The following is a 24,083-nucleotide window of genomic DNA, read 5'->3' as shown; positions in this document are numbered from 1 at the left end:
CAGACCACAGGAATAGGGGAAATACTTCCTCCATTACACACAGGGCTCTGAAACATGCTGAAGTTAGATGGGTGTCAACTAGAGACTATTTCAAATCTATCAGAAAACTGCTACCACAAAAAGCATTAACTTGAAATCCTTGGGCAAAATTATTTCCTTAACACAGATTTTCATCTGTCTGCTTTGCTTACAACACTAAATTATCACATAAAGTATACTATAACAATGTGGGAGAGGCTATACGACCCGCATTTGTTAACTGAGAAAATCGAGCCTCAGAAAAGGTGAGTGAATAACTTTCCTAAAGTACCAGGGCCAGTAAATAGTCGGAACAAACGGGAACCCAGGTGGTTTGAGTCCACAATGTATCTTCTTGAACCCTGTGTTCTTGAGAATGTTATTTGAACACAAAACTACATTTAAAAATATATGTATATTTCTGAGTATCATAGTAATTTCTTCTTATTATACTGCTCTATGCTGAAATTAGCCACACCTCTCTTTAATAATCCCATCAAAGGTTACTATTATAATGCCAGTTGAAATATTAAGTTACAAAGCATGGAGAAAATGAGTACTGCTAGCCCTTACTTTCCTAGGCCTGGTGGAAACTGAAGCACCACTGCATTAGCCTGTGCTTAACGGCAGATTGTCTGGGGCCAGCAGAGCCCCTAGTAGTCCTGCCAGCCACCTTCTGTGCTTCCATTTGTTAATGTTCACCTGCTCCCCTCATTAGTATGCACACAGACGGTGATTTCAGCTAATTCCCAAAACCTTGTCTTGACACAAAGTCATCTTTTCCCTTGGTACACTTCTTTGCACAACCATCGAAAGATTCTTTATCTGAATTCTGAAATGTCCTGTGGCAACACCAACATCCCTGAGAAATTGAAATATTTCCTATCCCCGGCAACAGAAACAGAAGGAAAAAATGCTGCTAAAATGACAGCGGGGCCGTGAATCACTGTAACCTGCTATTTAATCCTGTGTCTCACCATGAGGTCCTGCCCTGGCCTAGTTCATCGATCCCATGGATCTGGAAAGCTTATGACTTGCTTGGACGCTGGCTGTAGAGAAGTGTTGGACTATTATGTTTCGTGCTAGTCTGATTTTTTTTTCTTCTTATATTTAAGTCTCAGACTGTGAGCTGCCCTCACTTAGTCCAGCAGTCATTTTTCTTGCTGCATAAGCATGATAAAATTAACATACTCTCCACTGTGACCTTCCTAGCTTTCCTAACAGCAAGGAAGGTTGCAAGTTTACTCTGCAACCACCAGAATAGGGCAAAAAGGCCACATGAACTTCTGCTTCTGCTTGCTTTGTGTATGTGTGCTTTCCTGTCAAAAGCTCAGGAAGTCAGGGGTGAAGGTCCATCTGGAATACTCTGGTTCTGGTGGTTAGATACTAAGCACATGAGAAAGGTTTGAACAAGAGGATGTGTGATTTTTTAAGCTTTGAGGGATATATTTTTATTGATCCTTTATAGAATTATTAAAAACTGGCTTCAGGTAGATTCTGTCAATCTTTTGATTGGATACCTATTCTCCTTGGTATACTTATGAAAAACAACGTTATTAATGTATCTGATTCTTCAGTTTCAAAGCATAGTACACACAGGCATGTGACAGTCATTTATTTATTACTGAAAAGTGATAGAGCACACTTGGGATAATTGTTTACATAAATGAAGAAGAGTCTTATCATAATTACCTATACTTATCAAAAAATAATGTGGTGTTGGCCTGGTTTCATGGGTGAGTTGCTTCCTTTCTATATTTCATTTTATATCAGGCTAGGAGAAATTTCCATCCCAACCCTTTAACCACCATCCCTATATTGTCCCTTTAAAATATGCCTGAGACAGTATCCTTCTTCCATTGTTTTATAACATGTTCTTAAAGAGTGTTTACAGAAAGTTTTAAATTTGAATGACACACTAAATGTTGTGGGATGAATTGTGCTTCCCAAAAATTCATATGGAAAATCCTAATCCCCATTATTTCCTAATTTGACCTTGAAAGGAGTTACTAAGATAAACTGGAGTCATTAGGGTAGATACTAATCCAATGTGACTGATTCTTATCAGAAGAGGAGATCAGGACACAGACTAGAAAGAGGAATGACCAACAAGGACACAGTTGAGAAGGTGACCATCAATAAATCAGAGAGAGAGGCCTTAGAAGAAACCACACTGTGAACAACTTGGTCCTGGACTTCTAGCCTCCAGAACTGTGAGAAAAGAAATTTCTGTTGTTTAAGCCAGCCAATCTTTAGTATTTTTTATGGTAGCCCTAGCAAACTAATGTACTACATAAATTACATTTTCAATATGAAGAGGAATCACAGACATGTACATAGTAGTCAGGGGATCCAAAAAGTAGGATGTTTAAAATAAAGATTCTAGTCAAGTTATTTACTTCCTACTGGTAAATTGCAACCATTATAAAATAGAGGCATCAAGATCGTGTTGTGAGGATTAATGAGATCACATTGGTTAAGTGGTCCTTTGGAGATAAATTCCATAATTTTACCACCTGGGTGCATGATGAAAAAAAAAAGATTCAGTTTGCTTTGATGCATGATGTATAAAGTCAGCAATCAGCAGCCTTCATTAATCTTCTTTCTTTTATCTCTTTACTAACTAATGTTGCTAAAGGGAAGAATGTTGTAAACCAAGGTTAAACATAAGAGAAACTAAGAAGGCAAATAAGAAATTGGTTCCTTTCATTTTTACTTAATGCCTCAATACCTTAACCTTCTAGTCATATTTTGCCAAATTCATTTATCAGTCTGCAGAACAAAGTCAAAGAAGGGGGAAAAAATTGGAAGACCAAATGTGATTCACATTCTAATCCTACTGGATGTACTTCAATTTCTGTGTCTGCAAAATGCAAAGACAAACATCTTCCTCATAATTGCAATCTAAGCAATTTAGACCCACACTCCTATTGAAAATAAGCAAAAGACTTGGACAAAATATTTAAAGTAATAATAACAACAGTTTTTGTTTTTGTTTTTTTTTGTTTTGTTTTTTAAGTATCAAAGAAATAACAAGATACTACGGAACTATTGAGACAAAACCTAGAAAACAAGATCCCAGAGAAATAAAGCCAGGACTAAAAGGGACTATTGCTTGAAAGCTACCTGCTAATCTAGGAAACATAAAATTGTAGCAAAACCGAGCTGAGTTTTGTTTGTTGTTGTTGTTGTTTATTGTTTGTTTGGCAGTCTTAGAGACTGAAAAGTGAAAAAGCAAATCTCAGGGTCGACCAAAGTTGAGGACTGTGACCAACCATCATGTCTGTTAGTCAAAGCAGGCTACCATAGTAAAATACTGTATACTGGATGGCTTTAACACCAGAAATTTATTTTCTCATAGTTGTGGAGGGTGTAAGTTCAAAATCAAGGTTTAATCAGTGTTTGGTTCCTGGTGCAGCCTTCTTCAAACAGCAGCCTTCTTGCTGTGTCCTCACATAACTGAGCAAGTGAGCGGAAACTGCTACATCTCTTCTCACAGGAACACCAATCCTACTGGATTGGCATCCCATCATTATGATCTTATTTGACCATTGTTTACTCCTTACTTCCAACAGAGTAACATCAGCAGTTAGGGTTTCAACATAGGGATTTTAGGGGAGATGTTATTCAGTTTGTAACACCCATTCTAACTTTGGACCTTATAACCTCAGGGCAAGGGAGTCAGAAAGTTCCTTAACTCTGCCAAAGAAACTCTGGTGTTCTGGGTGTAAAAGAAAACCTCAGGCCTTGAACTAGGACCAAGAGATTTTTCTGAGGTTCCTGGGACCACTATGTATCTGAGGCATTGGTAGCTACACAATTATTTAATCACAATGAAAACTTTCATATTTAATGTACTCTTTCATATGCATATTTTATTTCATTTACAAAAGATTTTAAAATATTATAATAATAATAATAACTGTATTTCCAGTTCACATTGAGATGGAGGGGTCAACATAGTGCCTAGTATTTTCCCAGTCAATCTTACTATCCTTCATTTGCCTTCACTTCTTCTCTCAGTTTAACATCACTTCTTGTCCTTTTCCTCCATGGTACCCTCAACACTCAGCTCCAATCTCCTCTCTTCATTTAGCTGTTTTACTAAGACATGATGAACACTGTCAAGTTGAATCACGTCATATGGGAAATACTGTAAGGAAGGGACTAAGTGCATCCAGGTTACCTGGGAATAGATGTTGCAAAATTTTCCTCAAAACAGTAAATTTGAAGGTTAGTAATTTGTGTTTATTAATCCCTCTATTCTAAAAGGTATTGAGAGAATGGTATGGGACTAAAACTAGTCAGATGCTGGAGTGAGGAGAAAAAAAGTACAAGACAAATTCCTGACCCGCAAGAGGTTCATTTCATATGTAGCTGAAGAAAATAAAATATATTAGGCAATTAGAGAAACAACAGAATTTCAGAGACAGCTGCATAAAAGAAGTGTAGCTTCAAATAAAAAGTAAAGAATAGGTGGCTTTAGAAGAATGAGGAAAGGACAAAAACATACAATACTGTCCAGAAGAAGAATCTGATGCAGAAGATAGCAAAGGAGGGAGCCCTGCTTGGAGAATAGCAGTAGGTTCATCTATTGAGTGTCTGCTCTATACTGTGTACAGTGCTATACATCTCAGAGGTATTAATCCATTAGATGCTTCAAAAAGCCAAATTGAGAGTTGCTGCTATCATTTTACAGTTAATGAATTAAGACTTAAAATGACCCTCTACCAAGCCTATATGCAGTGAAATTAGAATCTGCAGTTAGAATTTGGTGGGACATCAAAGTCTGCTCTCTGAACCATTACTCCAGACCCCATTTCACCAGGGTCATGTTATGGGAGGTGTGGCAAGAAGGCAGACAGGCTCAGGCAATCAGCAAATGGGAAGCAAGCAGTATATGGGTTGTCGAGGAAGGAAGTGAAATGCTAAGAGCAGTTTTTAGAGCAATTTCTCTGACCTTGACAGGAGGGGGAAAGAATAGAAAATTGCAATTCTATCCAGGGTGTGATGTTTGGGTTTTGAACTAAGGGGATGGCCATGAGAACAGAAAGCAATGGTTGAATCTAAAAACAACTTTAAGAGAAAAAAAGAAAGATGTGTTGACATCAGCTAGATAAAGAAGAAGAAGGAGAAGTCAAAGAAAATCTCAGAGAGATGGGAGAAAAAAATGTAACAACTAAATATGTATATATAAATGCAGTGTTGACAACTAGACAATAGAATAAGTAAGTTTGGTGAAAGAAAGGGAATCAGGTTTTATGTGCACACTTGGAGGTGATGGTAAGAAATCCAAGGACATGTTTGTCATAAACTTGGGAAACCCTGGAATAAAAGACCACAGAGGATACCTGGGATGCAATAGGACCTGTGAAGCATCGGGGTGTCAGTAAGATAAATGCTGGTATTTTATAAATACTCAGAAGCTGCTTATAGGAAAGATACAGCAAAAGTAAAAAATGACAAATAGAGGGAATTTCTCCCAGCTGCCACTCTGTCTATATTCTTCTTTATTCATGCTTCCCCCTCAGTGTGCTCTGGCTGCTGAACCTATGAACTGTAATCCTACTCCGACTTCTTAATTTCTGCCCATGTTTATTTGCCTAGATTTATTTGTGCTTTTAATCCTGTCCTACCTCTGTGTTGCCTCAAATAATAAGGACAATAATGGCCGGAGTCTGTCTATATGGCACTGATGGGTGTGATACACCTCTACACCATGTTACTTCAAGGTAAACATGAGATTGAACTCAAGTACGCTGAGGATTAAATTCTGCCAGGTCAGCCTTTCTAATGAAGCTGATTTTACAGCTCTCTTCGCATTGCCTTTCTTGTATTACTTTGGGTAAAACCTGAGCTATTATTTAAAAGAAAAAGAAACATGAATATATATATATGTATGAAATATACATATTTTACTCATATAACAGTATAAAAATTGCAATCAAGGTACAACAGAGTGGTTCTAACATCCTTAACATATGGTTTCCATTTAAGAGACAAAGGTGGCTCCCCTTTCAGGGAGAGGAGTAGAGAAATTGGAGGATAGTTAGTTTCCTTTTTATGAAATGTACTCAGAATGTATACACATCACTTCGGCTCATATCTCATTGGTCAGGATTTAGTCACATGATTCAGGACTAGTTCAATAAGACTTTCTTAGGTATCAAACTAATTTTTTACCCTATTTTTTTGAAACTGAGGATTAAACCCAGGAGGACTTTACCACTGAACTACATCTTCAGTCCTTTTTATATTTTTATATTTTTATTTTGAGATGGAGTATCTCTAAGTTGCTGAATCTGGCCTCAAACATACCATCCTCCTGCTTCAGCCTCCCAAGTTGCTGGAATTGTAGGGGTATGCCATCATGCCCAGCATCAAACTTATTTTTAACATGGGAAATTCACTTTATGTCTTCATTTTCACTTGTAGCATATTACTATTTAAAAGGAGATTGAGTTTGTTTGAAATTAGGAAATTGCCAGAATATATATCTGAGCCTATTCTTTCCCTCCCCACTTTATAGGAAACACCTTGATTATGAGAAATAAAATTCGGAAATATTCTTACACTGTTTATTATCTTACACTGTTTGTTACCCTTTGTAAGAAGTCAAATGCAGCGGGTGAAAAATCACTAACTCCCATGCAAATAATGAAGAGCCCTCTTCAAAGCCTGATTTACGCCCATCTTCTCAGATAAACGAAACTCGTGGAGCCATCTCCCCATCCTGAGAGAGCGTAGACTTTGTGGAATACTCTGACAAATGTGATTTAATAATTTAAATCACAAATCAATGTGATTTAATAATCACATTGATGCAAAGGGTGAAGGGGAGGATATTTCAGTGATTTTTTTTCCTCAAAAAATGTAATCTCAACAAATGAAATAATGCTCTGTCTCATTAGCTAATAAACTGTCTAGATTGGAATTATATGTACAGAAAGAAATGAGTTCAAATTATGCCTGATGCTCTTGGAAACAACTCCCCCCCCCCACACACACACCTTTCTAAAATAGAGGAAAGGAAAAAAACAAAATAAAACAAATTCCAAGAGAAAAGTCAATAGAACTTAAAAAAAATACAATAAAAACTTAGACATTAAATTGTAACCACTAATTCTGACTAAGAATTTTTAGATTTTTGTTTTTGTTTTTGTTTTCTTGTGGCCCTGGGGATTGAATTCAGGGCCTTTCATGTACCTGGCAAGTACTCTACCACTGAACTATACACCCAGCCCTCTAGTCACTAACTCTGTGGTCTCACTTAACTGAAATCTAAGAAAACATGACCAGCACTTTGACCATGTAAGGCAGGGTCTCTGGTTATTTCAAGCCTTGTGAGTTAATACCAGGTCAGAAAGTTCATCAGGGTTTTCTGATTTTATCTTCTAGTGTTTGTGTTATTACTACTTGGAACTTTTATTCTGTTCTAGATATATTAGATAATGGAACTAAACATTTGAGAGCTGGTCTTCAAAATATTTAAGTGAACTTTTTCTAAGAACAGTGCCAAAGCTTCTCACATATTCACCCATTTTCTGGTAAAAGTTTCCAGTGAGGGAATCTTTTTCTTGAAATGCCCTTGTTTGAGAAACAGATCATTTTCATTTCCGATGATCTGAATGTGGGGGTAAGTCCAATTTATCTAATATTACCAAGCTCTGTTTAAAATGTGTTATGCCAGTGCTTACTTAGGATGACCTCTTCGCCTGAATTCAAAAACCGGAGCTTTAGCACAGTGTGACTTTCTCATGGCTTACGAGCGTTCATTTGTAGGTTATTAGTACTGTCTATTGAATCACTTGTTTTCAAGTAAGAACTTAAAATATTGGTGTTCTTTCAATGTATTTGCAAGAGTAAAGTTTCTCTGTACTTTATAAGAGGCCTCTTATCTACATAGAAATAACTTTAAAGCTTGCTAACTTTTTGCTATTATCTAGTAATTTGCTATTGAGAATTATAGGAGACTAACATTTAGGAGCCAGATTATAATGAAATATACACAGTAAAATACACACCACTTAAATTTTGTTTCAGTTTCTGTTGTTTTAATTTGCCCAGGACTTCATGCCAAAACACATCCAAGAAAATATTAGGGTTTCAGATATTGCTTTACATTATTTCATTATTTCTATCAAATAATATTTAGATGAAAAAATACTATTTTGCAAGTTCTTGTCCCTGGAGAATCATGAAATAACCACTTGTCTTCAGGAAAAAGAATCCATGGAAACCATCCTGCCTACAAGAATGCAATGTGTTATTTTTCCAACAATTTATATTCTGGGTGTCTGATCAAACCAGCAATTAAACTATCTAAGCACTGCAGAGATAAAATCAGATTAAAATCGAATTATGGCACCTGGTCAAATACTTCCCCAAATAAAAACAAAAAGGATCAGTAATCCCTTTTTGAAGAGGCCAGATGCTTCACTCATAAGATAAATAACATTTAAGAAGTCCCAGCTCACAAAGACAGCACCTGTTCTAGTGTGTCCATGTGCTCACAGTAAACTTCCGTGGACCTGTGTCTTTCTTGCTCTCTTCATTCCTTCAGTTGTGTAGATGTGTAGGTGCATGCACACACAGGGGATCTGTTTTGAAGTTTATCCCTACATGATAGGCTACTGTAAAATTTTCTAAACTCTTATAGGGCAGAAACAGCGTCTTTCTTATTCCCCTCAAAACCTTGGTGCTTGGCACAAGACAGATGCTCCACAAATATCCTTTTAATGATTAACTGGTACCAAGATTGTCACTCCTGTGCATTACAGAAAGTACTTCTGTCAACAAGATCACAAAAGCCTCCATTGCTAAATCTGGCTGTCGATTTTCAGTTCTCATCTTATTTGATCCATCCACCAATTTGACAAGGTTAGTCATTTTCTCCTCTCCAGTGGTGTCTCTCCTACCTCACTGGTCACTCTTTCTCAGTCCTTTTGATGGTTTCTCTTCTCCCTGAGCTTTGGCTGTCAGAGAGCCTCAGGATTCAAGTGGAGTTTTTTTGTAAGTTCTTCAATGATCCCCTCAATTTCACAGCTTTAACTGACTTCAAAACTTCTAAATACATATCTCCAGCCTAAATATCATCCCTAAATTCCAGACCTTTCAACTACTGACATTCCCACTTGGGTATCTAATGGTCATCTCAACTTTAACATGTGCAAAATTGAATTCCTGCTTCCCCCCTGATCCACACATCCCCTTCGTGTCCAAACATGTATTTTCATTGGTTCCCACATCAGTTGATGGTTCTTCTATGCTACAGGTTGAGTTATCCACTATTTTCATTGCCAGCACTATTGAAGCTAACACTAGAAGCAGAAAAATAACTTCTCCTGCCTCTGAATTCCACTGATCTACCAGGCTTTCCATTGTCAGATCCTATCTGAAAATCTACTAGTAAGGGAATATGAGAATAATAGTTTGCAAGTTTTCAATCCCTTGATGCAGAGGTGAGTGTAGAAGACAGATGATAGAGCTTCACTCTTAGACATTAATGGTCACTGCCTCCTAATTGGCTGCCCTGTTTCTACCTAGTCTATTCTTAGTAGTGTGCTCAGAAATGTTTTTTAAAGTGCATTTCAGACCATGTTATTCATCTGCTAAAATAAAATCAATTTTATTTACTCTGCATACACTAATTAAATGAAAACATGCTCACTTTAATAATATTACCTTGTACATTTTAGTTTTACAAATCATTTTCATGTATGCTAGCTCATTTCATTTCTTTAATCTCTCTTGACCACTAATCTGATGTTTTTCCTATATTCGTATGAGACTACAATAGTCTCCCTTATCCAAAGTTTTGCTTTCTGTGGATTCAGATAACCAGGGTCAAATGCTATCTAAATATATTAAAATAAAAATTCTAGAAATACACTAGAAACTCATAAGTTTTAAATTTCATTCCATTCTGAGTAACACCATGAAGTCAAATGCCATTCTGCTCTGTCTTACCCGGCAGTGATTCATTCTCTTCATCCAGTGTATCCATGCTGTATACACTACCAACCTGTTAGTTATTTAGTAGCCAAGTTAGTTATCAGATCAACTGTAGGTGTTTCACAGTGTGTATGTTCATATAAACCTTGTTTTACTTAATAATGGTCCCAAAGTACAAGAGTAGTAATGCTAGAAAGTTTGATATATCAAAAGGAAGCCATAAAGTACTTCCTTCAAGTGAAAAGGTGAAAGTTTACAACTTAATAAGGAAAAAATCATATGCTGAGGTTGCTAAGATCTACAGTGCAATAAGATATTTTGAGAGAGAGAGAGACCACTATAATTTTATTATAATCTATTGTTATAATTACTCTATTGTAATTGTTATAATTATTCTATTTTAATGTTATTGTTTTTAACCTTTTATAGTGTATCATATTAAATGAAAAATTACAGAAATAAATTAGAAATTCATAAGCTTTAAATTCCATGCCACTCAGAGGGATGTAAGTTTAAATGAAAGTTTATTATTGGTATATCTGTATAGGGAAAAATGAAATACGTATGGGATTTCTGAACAGTGCAAAAGCTTTTCTATTCCATGCAATCCCATTTGTCTGTTTTTATTTTCATTGCCTGTGCTTTTGGGGTCATATCCCCAAACTCATTACCAATGTTCATGTATTGGAAGAATTCATATTGTTAAAATATTCCTACTACCCAAAGCGATCTACATATTCAAAGCAAGTTCTTTCAAAATTCCAATGACATTTTCTTCATAAATAGAAGAAACAACCCTCAAGTTTGTATGGAACTACAAAAGACTCCAAATAACAAAAACAAGTTTTAACAAAAAGAACAAAGTTAGAGGAATCACACTATGTGAATTCAAAATATACAACAAAGCCATAACAACTGAAACAGAATAGGACTAGAATTAAAAACAGACACCTATTCCAAGGGAACAGAGAGTTCAGAAATAAATTCAGCAGTTAATTAATCAATCTTCAACAAATGTGCTAAGAACACAGAAAGATGAAAAGACAATCTCTTTAATAAATGATTCTGGGAAAACTAGATATCCATGTGTGGAAAAGTGAAATTGAACTCTTAAGTCATACTATTTACAAAAAAAAGAACTTGAAATGGATTAGAGTTAAAACATACAACCCAAAACTTTAAAACCACTAGAAGAAAATAAAGGGGGAAATCTTGATATTGACCTAGACAATATTATTAATTCTTCTTTCCATGTTTGGCATAATTCACCTGTGAAGCCAATAGGCCCTGAGATTTCTTCTGGGGAGTTTTTGGATCACTAATTTAATCTTGTTACCTGTTATTAATCTGGTAAGAAATTCTACTTTATGATTCAGTCTTAGTAAGTTATATTTTTATAGAAATGTATTCATTTATTCTAGATAATCTAAGTACTTTTAGCACAAGATTCTTCCATAATAGTCTCTTCTGTATTTCTGTGCCATTAACTGCAGTGTCTCCTCTTCGATATTAAATTTTATTTATTTGAGTCTTCTCTCTTTTTTCTTACTCTACCTAAAGATCTAAAAATTTTGTTTATATTTTTAAATACTGAACTTAGTTTCATTGGTCTTATTTTTCTTTCTAGTCTCCATTTTATATTTTTCTACTGTTGTATTTATTATTTCTTCCCTTCTACTGAACTGCCTTGGTTCATCTTTTTCTAGTTACCAAAAGTATAAAATTAGGCTGTTTATTTGAGGACTTTTCCTTAATGTAAGTGTATTAGCCCATTACTTATTACTACAACAGAATACCTAAGGTAGGCTAACTTTATAAAGAAGTTTATTTAGCTCACAGTTTGGAATGCTGAAAAAATCCAAGTTGGGCAGCCCCACTTGTATGGGCTCTGGTGATGGCTCATGATAATGAGTCACAACAGCAGAAGCATGTGTGGGAAGAAGAGACCACACCTTAAAAGAGAATGCCAAACAGTGATTCAGGGGTCACACTTGCTCTTGTAACAATTCATCCTTGTGAAAGCTCAGGAACTCCAGGAGTGTTACCCTAATCTCTCTGACCATTTCCTTTGTGACCTAATGACCCCCCACTAGACCCCACCTCTTAAAGGATGTACCAATTCTCAATACTGCCACACTAGGGACTGTAATCCCAACACATGAACTCTTGGAGAATATACTCAAATGATATACAAACCATAGCTATAAGTTTATCACTACCACCCATCTTTTTTTTTAATTTATTTTTATTGTAAACAAATTGGATACATGTTGTTTCTGTTTGTACATGGAATAACAGCATACCATTTGCATATTCATACATGTACATAGAGTAATGATGTTTGATTCATTCCGTTATTTTTTCCTCCACCCCACCCCCCCACCTCTCTTTTCCCTCTATACAGTCCCTCCTTCCTCCATTCTTGTCCCCCTCACACCCCCCATTATGTGTTACCATCTGCTTATCAGCAAGATCATTCATCTTTTGGATTTTTGAGATTGGCTTATCTCACTGAACATGAAATTCTCCAATTTCACCCAATTGCCTGCAAATGCCATAATTTTATTATTCTTTATAGCTGAGTAATATTCCATTGTGTATATATATATATATATATATATATATATATACCACAGTTTCTTTATTCATTCATCAATTGAAGGGCATTTAAGTTGGTTCCACAGTCTATTGTGAACTGAGCAGCTATGAACATTGATGTGGCTATATCTCTGTAGTATGCTCATTTTAAGTCCTTTGGGTATAGGCCGAGGAGTGGGATAGCTGGGTCGAATGGTAGGTCCATTCCAAGTTTTCTAAGGAATGTCCACACTGCCTTCCACAGTGGCTGCACTAATTTACAGCCCCACCAGCAATGTATGAGTGTACCTTTTTCCCCACATCCTCTCCAACACCTATTGTTGCTTGTATTCTTGATAATCGCCATTCTAAATGGGGTAAGATGGAATCTTAGTGTAGTTTTGATTTGCATTTCTCTTATTACTAAAGATGGTGAACATTTTTTCATGTTTGTTGATTGCTTGTAGATCTTCTTCTGTGAAGTGTCTGTTCATATCCTTAGCCCATTCATTGATTGGGTTATTTGTATTCTTCCTGTAGAGTTTTTTGACTTCTTTATATATTCTGGAAATTAGCGCTCTATCTGAAGTATGAGTGGCAAAGATATTCTCCCACTCTGTAGGCTCTCTGTTCACATTGCTGACAGTTTCCTTTGCTGAGAGAAAGTTATTTAGTTTGAATCTATCCCAGTTATTGATTCTTGCTTTTATGTCTTGTGCTATGGGAGTCCTGTTAAGGAAGTCTGATCCTAAGCCAACAAGGTGAAGATTTGGACCTACTTTTTCTTCTATAAGATGCAGGGTCTCTGGTCTGATTTCAAGGTCCTTGATCCATTGTGAGTTGATTTTTGTGCAGGATGAGAGATAGGGGTTTAGTTTCATTCTGTTGCATATAGATTTCCAGTTTTCCCAGCACCATTTGTTGAAGAGGCTATCTTTTCTCCATTGCATATTTTTGGATCCTTTGTCTAGTATTAGAAAATTGTATTTATTTGGGTTTGTGTCTGTGTCCTCTATTCTGTACCATTGATCTACCTGTCTATTTTGGTGCCAATACCAGGCTGTTTTTGTTACTATTGCTTTGTAGTATAGTTGAAGTTCTGGTATTGCGATACCCCCTGTTTCATTCTTCCTGCTAAGGATTGCTTTAGCTATTCTGGGTTTCTTATTCTTCCAAATGAATTTCATGATTGCTTGCTCTATTTCTGTAAGGTACATCATTGGGATTTTAATTGGAATTGCATTGAATCTGTATAGTACTTTTGGTAGTATGGCCATTTTGACAATATTAATTTTGCTTATCCAAGAACATGGGAGATCTTTCCATCATCTAAGGTCTTCCTTAATTTCTTTCTTCAATGTTTTGTAGTTTTCATTGTAGAGATCTTTTACCTCTTTGGTTAGATTGATTCCCAAGTATTTTATTTATTTATTTTTTTTGAGCTATTGCAAATGGGGTTGTTTTCCTCATTTCCCTTTCAGCTGTTTCATCGCTTGTGCATAAAAATGCTTTAGATTTATGCATGTTGATTTTATAGCCTACTATTTTGCTGAATTCATTGATGAGGTCTAGAAGTTTTCTGGAGGAGGTTTTTGTGTCCTCTAAATATAGAATCATGTCATCCGCAAATAGTGACAGCTTAAGTTCCTCTTTTCCAATTCGTATCCCTTTGATTTCTTTGGTCTGCCTAATTGCTCTGGCTAGAGTTTCGAGGACAATGTTGAATAGAAGTGGTGAAAGAGGACATCCCTGTCTTGTTCCCGTTTTTAAAGGGAATGGTTTCAGTTTTTCTCCATTAAGAATGATGTTGGCCATAGGCTTAGCATAAATAGCCTTTACAATGTTCAGGTATGTTCCTACTATCCCTATTTTTTCTAGTGTTTTGAGCATGAAGTGGTGTTCTATTTTGTCGAACGCTTTTTCTGCATCAATTGAAATAACCATATCATTCTTATCCTTAAGTCTATTGACATGATGGATTACATTTATTGATTTACAAATGTTGAACCATCCTTGCATTCCAGGGATGAACTCCACTTGATCGTGGTGCACAATTTCTTAATATGTTTTTGGATACAGTTTGCCAATATTTTGTTAAGGATCTTTGCATCTATATTCATCAAGGATATTGGTCTAAAATTTTCTTTCCTTGATGTGTCTTTGCCTGGTTTGGGTATGAGGGTGATATTAGCTTCGTAGAATGAGTTTGATAGGGTATCCTCCTTTTCTATTTCCTGGAATACTTTGAGAAGTATTGGAATGAGTTCTTCTTTGAAGGTCTTGTAGAACTCGGCTGAGAATCCGTCTGGTCCTGGGCTTTTCTTGGATGGTAGATTTTTATTGGTTTCTTCTATTTCATTGCTTGATATTGATCTGTTTAAATTGTGTATGTCCTCCTGGTTCAGTTTGGGAGGAACATATGTCTCTAGAAATGTATCAATGTCTTTGGTAGTTTCTATTTTGTTGGAATACAGATTTTCAAAGTAGCTTCTCATTATGTTCTGTATCTCAGTGGTGTCTGTCATGATATTTCCTTTTTCATCACGAATTTTAGTAATTTGAGTCTTCTCTCTCCTTCTCTTTGTTAGTGTGACTAAGGGTTTGTCTATTTTGTTTACTTTCTCAAAGAACCAACTTTTTGTTTTGTCAATTTTTTGAATAGTTTCTTTTGTTTCAATTTCATTGATTTCAGCTCTGATTTTAATTATTTCCTGTCTTCTACTACTTTTGCTGTTCTTCTGTTCTTCTTTTTCTAGGACTTTGAGCTGTAATGTTAGGTCATTTAGTTGTTGACTTTTCTTTCTTTTCTGGAATGCGCTCCATGCAATGAATTTTCCTCTTAGTACCGCTTTCATAGTGACCCAGAGATTTTGATATGTTGTATCATTGTTCTCATTGACCTCTAAGAATTTTTTAATCTCCTCCCTGATGTTTTTTGTTATCCATGTTTCATTCAATAGCATATTATTTAGTCTCCAGGTGTTGGAGTAATTTCTCTTTTTTATTTTGTCATTGATTTCTATTCTCAGTCCATTATGAACTGATAGAACACAAGGCAGTATCTCTATTTTTTTGCATTCACTAAGGGCTGCTTTGTGGCATAACATATGGTCTATTTTCGAGAAGGTTCCATGTGCTGCTGAGAAGAAAGTGAATCTGCTCGTTGATGGATGGAGTATTCTATATATGTCTATTAAGTCTAGGTTATTGATTGTGTTATTGAGTTCTATGGTTTCTTTGGTTGGTTTTTGTTTGGAAGATCCATCTAGTGGTGACAGAGGTGCGTTAAAGTCACCCAGAATTATTGTGTTGTCGTCTATGTGATTCCTGAAATTGAGAAGGATTTGTTTGATGTACAGGGATTCACCATTGTTTGGGGCATAAATATTTACTATCGTTATGTCTTCCTGATCTATGCTTCCCTTAAGCAGTATGAAATGTCCTTCTTTATCCCTTTGAGTAACTTTGGCTTGAAGTCCACTTTATCTGATATAAGGATGGAAACCCCTGCTTTTTTACTGAGTCCATGTGCGTGGTAGGTTTTTTCCCATCCTTTCACCTTTAGTCTGTGGATGTCTTTTTCTATGAGATGAGTCTCTTGCAGGCAGCATATTGTTGGGTCTTTCTTTTTCATCCATTCTGCCAGTCTATGTCTTTTGATTGATGAGTTTAGTCCATTAACGTTCAGGGTTATTATTGAGATATGATTTGTATTCCCAGTCATTTGACTTATTTTTGGTTTTTAAGTTGGCTTGGTTTCTCCTTTGAGTGGTTTTTCTCTAAGGTAGTTCCTCCCTTTACTGACCTCCATTGTTGTTTTTCATTTCCTCCTCATGGAATATTTTGTTGAGAACATTCTGTAGTGCAGGCTTTCTATTTGTAAATTCTTTTAACTTTTCTTTATCATGGAAGGATTTTATTTCATCTTCAAATCTGAAGGTTAGTTTTGCTGGGTATAGGATTCTTGGTTGGCAACCTGTTCTTTCAGAGCTTGAAATATGTTGATCCAGGTCCTTCTAGTTTTTAGAGTCTGGGTTGAGAAGTCGGCTGCTATCTGTATTGGTCTCCCCCTATATGTAATCTGATGCTTTTCTCTCGCAGCCTTCAAAATCCTATCTTTATTTTGAATGTTAGGCATTTTCATTATAATGTGCCTTAGTGTGGATCTGTTGTGATTCTGTGCATTTGGTGTTCTGTAAGCCTCTTGTATTTGATTTCCCATTTCATTCTTCAGGCTTGGGAAATTTTCTGATATTATTTCATTGAATAGGTTGTTCATTCCTTTGGTTTGTATCTCTGTGCCTTCCTCAATCCCAATAATTCTTAAATTTGGTCTTTTCATGATGTCCCATAGTTCTTGGAGATTCTGTTCATGATTTCTTACCATCTTCTCTGTTTGGGCAACTTTATTTTCAAGATTAAATATTTTGTCTTCATTGTCTGACGTTCTGTCTTCCAAGTGGTCTAGTCTTTTGGTGATGCTTTCCATTGAGTTTTTTATTTGGTTTATTGTCTCCTTCATTTCAAAGATTTCTGCTTGGTTTTTTTTTTTTTTTTTTTTTTTTTTTTGAGAATCTCTATCTCTTTGTTGAAATGATCTTTTGCTTCCTGCAGGTGCTCTTTCAGCTTATTGGTATTATCATTCATTGCCTGCATTTGCTCTCTTATCTCATCCTTTGCTTCGCAAATCATCTTAATCATGTATAATCTGAAGTCCTTTTCTGACATTTCTTCTAACATACTGTCATTGGATTCTATTAATATAGAATCTAGATTTGTTTGGATCATTTTCTTCCCTTGTTTTTTCATGTTGTTCATGTATCTTCCCCTCTAGCAGTGTAGATCTGGGGTATTGTAGATTTCCGCCTATAGGCTTATAGTGGCCCTATAGGTTTCCAAAACCCTTTCTTTAAGGGGAGATCATTATTAGCAGTGCCCAAATCAGACACTATGCAATCCTAGACCAAATAGCCCCTATGGGGACAATAACAAAATTGTCATAGTAAACAAAATGAGTTCAAATATTATCTTTGGTAAAACAAACAGGCTTGCAATAAGGTCTGCAGTTTCTAATGGAGGACAAAGAGGATGCAGAGGGATGTAGAATGTGGCTGTTAATGGGATAAGAAAAGAATATACAGAAGTTCTAGAAAATAGAAAGGGCGAGAGTGTAATCAAAAGAAATCGGATGTTAGCAGGCAAAAAAGGGAGAAAGAGACTCTGAGGGAACAGGTAAACAAAAGGAAAAGAGAGCAAGAAAAGTAAAGAAATAAAAACTTAAATTTTTTGAAAAGGTGAAAAAAGAAAATCTACTGTATAACAGTCATATATTAATGAAACCTCCCAGTGTTCAGTAGCCTGATGCATGAGAGGTACCTGACAATGAGCTTCAAGCCTCCAGCAGGTGTCGCAGGATGGGATTTGCCCCACCCAAAGATCGGCTTCCAGGATTATCCAAGATGGCTGCTCTGGCTTCGAAATGTGTTGGCAAATGGGGAGCTGTAGATGTGGTCAGCTGGAGGTCCTGGAGATGGGATGCGATTGGTCCAGCAGGGGTCCTGGAGGTCCGGTGTGTTTGTTGTTGTTGTGGGATCCTGGAGGCCAGGTGCAATCAGTCAGTCTGGGATCCCGGTGATAGGGTGCAGTCAGTTGGTCTGGGGGTCCTGGCGGCAGGGAGCAGTCAGTTGATGTGAGGGCCCCAGAGGCAGGGAGTGATCGATCGGGCTGAGGGCTCCTGGAGACAGGGTCAGTCAGTCTGGCCAGGGGTCCTACAGGGCCTGGCTGTTGTCTCAAAATGGTGGCAGCCACATGTAATCAAACCTGCAGGTACTGTAACAGTGAACTTCCAGGCAACAGCTGGCAGTTGGTGCTCCACTGGCGGTTGGCAATCAGTTTGCTGACTGTTGTCGGACGATCGGGAGGCAAATCTCATGCGTTGGGTGATGGATAGGTGTAAGGCAGGCGATGGACAGGCGAGAGGCAGGCAAATGGCGGATGATAGATGCCTGACAGTGAGCAATCTGCTCTCAAAAAAGGCGTCAATATGCTGGCAGACTGCAGGTCATCACAGCAGACAAATGTGGTAAACACCAGGGGATCGATAAGCAGCAAAAACTGCCTCACCAAGAAATAGATATCCTCTGCTTGAAACCGGAGTTACAAAGTGACAAGGAATGCAGCCTCCCTCTTGTCCGCCATCTTGGATCTCCCCACCCATCTTTTTATAAATGCTTTTTCTTCCTTCCATAAGTTTGGAAATGTTGTTTCCATTTTCATTTGTCTCAAAATATTTTTATGTTCCTTTTTATATTTCTTTTCTGATTCCTCGATTATTCAGGAGTGTGCTATTTAATATCCATGTATTTGTGAATTCTCCAATTTTCTTTCTATTATTGATTTCAACTTTATATCATTATAATCAGAAAAGATATTTGATATAAATATCAGACTGCTTGAATTTCTTAAGATTTGTTTTGTGGCTTATGATCAGTCCTGCAGAATGTTCCACAAGAACTTAAGAAGTATGTGTATTCTGCTGCTGTTGGATAGAATGCTCTCTATATGTCTATAGTGTTGTTGAGTTTCACTGTTTTCTTGCTTATTTTCCATCTGACTGATCTATCCTTCATTGAAAGTTCCCTACTATTATTATAATGCTATTTCTTCCTCAGCCCTTGTTAATATTTTCTTTATTTATTTAGGTGTTCTAACATTGGATTCATGTATATGATCACAATTGCTATATTCTCTTGATGAATTGACTCCTTTGTTATTATATAATAATTTTCTTTCTTTTTACAGTTATTAACTTAGTCTATTTTGGCTGGTGTAAATAAATACATCTCTGCTCTCTTTTTGAGTGGAATACCATTTTTCATCCCTTCACCCACCTATATGTATCCTTAAAACTAAAATGAGCCTCTTATAAGCAGCAAGTAGTTGGAATTTTATCAATTCAGTCAGTCTTTGCTGCTTTATGGGACAATTTCATTCATTTACCCTTAATTATTTGCAGGCAAAGAGTGTCATTTTGGTGATAGTTTTCTTTTATAATATCCTTGTTTCATTTTTTATCTCTTGATGTCTATGATTTAATGGGTTTTGGAATTGCATATTTTGATTCCTTTATCTTTTGTGTATACAGTATGGATTTTTTTTCTTTGTAGGTTCCTTAAGAATTGCATAAAATATAACAGTCTAAACTGATAACAATTTAAACTCTACTGTATATGGAAACTCAATATTTTAACTTTTCCTTCCTCCACATTTTGTTAGTAATGTTATAATTTATACCTTTTATACATCCTGTATCTATTAACAAATTTTTGGAGCTATAATTACTTTTAACACTTTTACATTTTTATAGAGTTAAATATGACATATGCACCACCACTATAGTGTTAGACTATTCCAAATTTGACCCTTACCTTAGAGTGACTTTCATACTTTCATGTGTCTTCATGTTATTAGTTAGCATAGTTTCATTTCAATTTGAAGAACTCCCACGTAGCATTTCTTAAAAGGCATGTCTGGTGGAAATGAACTCCCATAGCTTTTATTTGTCCTGAAAATCTGTATCTCTTTCATTTATAATGGACAGGCTTGCCAGCTACATTATTCTTGGTTTGCAGTTCTTTTCTTTCAACAATTTAGAATATATCATCCCACTCTCTCCTGGCATGCAAAGATTTTGCTGAAATATCTGCTAATAGTCTTATGAATTTTCCCTTGTTTGTGAAAAGTTGCTTTCCTCTAGGAGCTTTCTAAATTCTCATTGTCTTTGATCTTTAATGTATTTTGGTAAAGATTTTTCTATATTCAATTTATTATGGATCTATGGACTTCATGAATCTGAATGCTCATTTCCTTCTCCAGATTTTGGAAGGTTTCTGTCCTCAATTGTTTAATTTATCTTTATGCCACTTTCTTTTACCCTATTCCTTCTGGAAGTCCCATAATGCTTGTATTGGTTTGCTTGATGGTATCCCATAATTCAACAGGCTTTCTTTAATCTTTCACATTATTTTTTTCTTTATGTTCCAATGACTAACAATCTCAAAAGACCTCTTTGAACTCATTAATTCTGTTTTCTGAATGAGCAAGTCTGCTGTGAAAGATCTCTCTGAAAGTTTTTATTTTAGTCATTATGTTCTTTAGTTTCATAATTCTTCTCAAGTTCTTTTATATGATTTTTATTTCTTTATGGAAATTTTCACTTTATGCATATATTATTTTTTGGTCTCCATTTACTTTTATGTGTTCTCTTAGAGTTCATTGAATTTCTTTAAGAAGATTATTTTGAATTTATTTTTAGGCAATTTGCAAATCTCTATTTCTTTACAGTCAGTTACTGATGCTTTATTTGTTCTTTGATGGCATCATGTTCCTCTGATTATTCTTGAATCTGTGGCCATGATTTTGTGTCTGTGCATTTGAAGAAGTAGACAATTATTCCAGTCTTTTAAAATTGATTTCAACGGGGAAGGTCCCTAACTTGTCAGGTGGTCCAGAGATTCTGTACAGGTTATCCAGCATGGCATGTTCTTCATTAGGGCATGCTGCTGGAATCCTGGGGCAGTATGGCCTATATCAGCAATTGGGTAACCCTGATGTTGGGTTCATAGGAGACAGCCTAGAACCAAGATCTGCAGGGTTGGGCCTAGATTCTGGGTTTAAGGGGGCTGATTTTGTGCAAGGATCCACTGGCATGGACCTGCAGACTGAGTCTATGGATCAGGCCTGGAACTTGTATCCATGAAGGACAAACTAGTGCTAGCATTTGACTCCAAAGTGGCTGACCTGGCTGATGGGTCTGAAGCCTCATTCTATAGTGGCAGCCTTGACTGTTAGGTCCATAGGGTCAGACTGGCACTAGGATATACTATGGAAGGTCTGAACCTTGTGTTTATTGAAGTGTATCTGTATATCAGTTTCACTGTAATCCTGGGCTATGGGAATCATCCTAGAGACTGGAGACTTCCTGTTTTGTTTTGTTTAAATATATCACTTACTACCTTCTATACAGAATAATTTACAAGTTTCTTTTATAATATTATCTCTTCCTTAATAAAATTAAACACCACAAAAAGAATCTTTGTTCAATGGGATTTTAGGCATCTAGACTAGTATGTTAGCAGTTATGAAGCAATTTCCCACATGCTTAACCTAATGGACATCAGGAAAAAACTACTGATAACCAGGAAATTGGTTTATTTAAGCCATATATATAGCAATTCAGGTAACTTTTTCTTGTCTTCCCTAATGAGTAGCTTCCCAAGAGGAAATAAACAGGATTGGTACTATAATGATATGAGAGTAACTGCAAAATACTGGAACCATATATATTAAAGATCCCTTTCATCTGTGAATTTAAAAAAAAAAAAAAATACAACCCAGCTGGCTTAATTCAACAATTTACTGAGTACCTGAACTGACGAATCTAGGAGTTGTTCTGAAAACCATATAACTAGATTCAGAGGATCTAGTTGTGATAACAAATGCATCAAGGGTCTTTTCTTCACATGACATTATTTTCTATAATAACTTAATTCTCGGGCAAGATCTTCTCAACTACTGCCAAATCTAGCAGCAATTATTGCTTCCTGCATGAGCACAGCAGTTGAGAAAATGACTCTTTCCCAATGGTTCAAAACAAAGTGGCCAGTCTGACCCTTGCTGGCTTGGATGAGTCCCCATTCCCCCTGACCCAATCATTCAATCTTTGAACATCCTCATTTGGGTCACACTCTGTAACTCAAGCCAGGGACTGGAGAAAATCCCACTGGAACCAGGTAAAAGTGAAGAGTAACTGGTTTCACAGTGAAAATCCCAGGGTTTTTACCAAAAGAAGGAAAAAATGGCTCTGAAGCAGGCCTTTCAACTGATGTCTACTATATTATAAAATATCCAGGGTTCTGAGGAAAATTTAACAATATATTAAAAGTAAAATAATAGGAAATAAGACTGGAAAATTAGGATGAAGTCTGATTACAAAGAGCTTTGTTTTTAATTGAGAAAAGCACTTGATGAGGTCTCAGGAGACCTGAGTTCTATTTCCAAGTCTTCCCAGAATTATTCATATGATCTTGCCAAGTAACTTAATATCTCTATAAATGTTTCCTCAACTCTAAAATGATAAATTATACCAAAGGAATCTCCATGTTTCCCACCAACCATGAACTGACAGTTCCAAGTAGGTGAAACTGGATGCTTCAACCAGCTAGTGTCCACCAATCACACACATATTTATCTTCATATGAGGAAAGCAAGAGGAAAACACTGGCTACCCACTCCCTTGTCACTAGCAGGGACATTGTTTATTATCTGCACCTTGTACTGCAGAGCAGTATGATGGATGTCAAAGCGAATTCCAGGCAGAGAATTTAATTCTTGCCAGCAATTTTCCCAAACCTGGCCATGTTTCAACATTACCAAGAGGTCTCATGAAAAGTAGATTCTTGGGCCCATTTTCATGGCATTGAATTGAGTCAATAAATTTGTATTTTTATAATTCTCCTTGTCTTCAGTTCATTCTGTTCTCTAGTTTTGGATGTGGCAGTTTTCTTCAGGTCAATATTATTCAATACTAATTTTTAAAAGTTAATATATTTATGTGCCAAGAAAGATCTTGTTTCAGGTATATGTATCCACAAGTCATAGTATATATTGTTTGACACTAAAATATGGGAGGAAAAATAAACAAACATTCACTAATGTATCTGAGTGTTTTATGCAGAGGAGATGTTTCACTTCACAAGAATTACTATTTTTCATAACATATACATCATGTTTATTCTTCTAGTTTCAGAGAACTAGTCATAACTTTGCAAATTTCACAAAAAAACCAAGTCACAATAAAAATGAGAGTCCTTCACATATCTTCATCACTGATTTTTTTCCAATAAACTTCAGAATCTTAAAAAAGAAAATGATGATGGTAAATAACTCAATATCAGTTACATATAGAACATATCTAGTGCATCTAATTCCTTCTTAATGCATTTTTATAGGTCATTGCATGATATTTGATCAAGTTTTTAAGTTTATGCATCAATAATCAACTGTAGTCTGAGTTTTCAAAATATTTTTCTTAATTAGTATAGCCAATGTTTTCATTGTTAGAAGCCCATTCATTCAGATGTTGTCAAATTAGCCACACACATTAGCCTGGGTTCTGAGGAAGTGAAATCTCAACTGCAGACAAACCTAAAATAGCTTTGTCATTCTGACTTCTCATCTATGTGAACATGTGCTCTGCGTTTGTCAGGAAATAGTTAACTTCGGCATGGTACATATTCCTGAGCACCACAGGAAGGGAGTTCAGAGAAAGCTGAAGTGAGCAGTAAATACAATAGTTCCTTTCCACAAAACAAGAAAATAAACAATAGTCTCTCTAGTCTCTCTCTCTCTCACACACACACACACACATACATACACACGCATACACACACACAAAAACAATACTATTGGAAGCAACACAAGAAGTACCCTGAGAAGCATTTAAACAAATGATTATTTCAGAAACAATAGGAATG

The sequence above is a fragment of the Sciurus carolinensis genome, chromosome 7, assembly GCF_902686445.1.
Source record: "Sciurus carolinensis chromosome 7, mSciCar1.2, whole genome shotgun sequence".
In the NCBI taxonomy this organism is placed as follows: domain Eukaryota; kingdom Metazoa; phylum Chordata; class Mammalia; order Rodentia; family Sciuridae; genus Sciurus; species Sciurus carolinensis.
Note: the sequence above shows the minus strand (reverse complement) of the source record.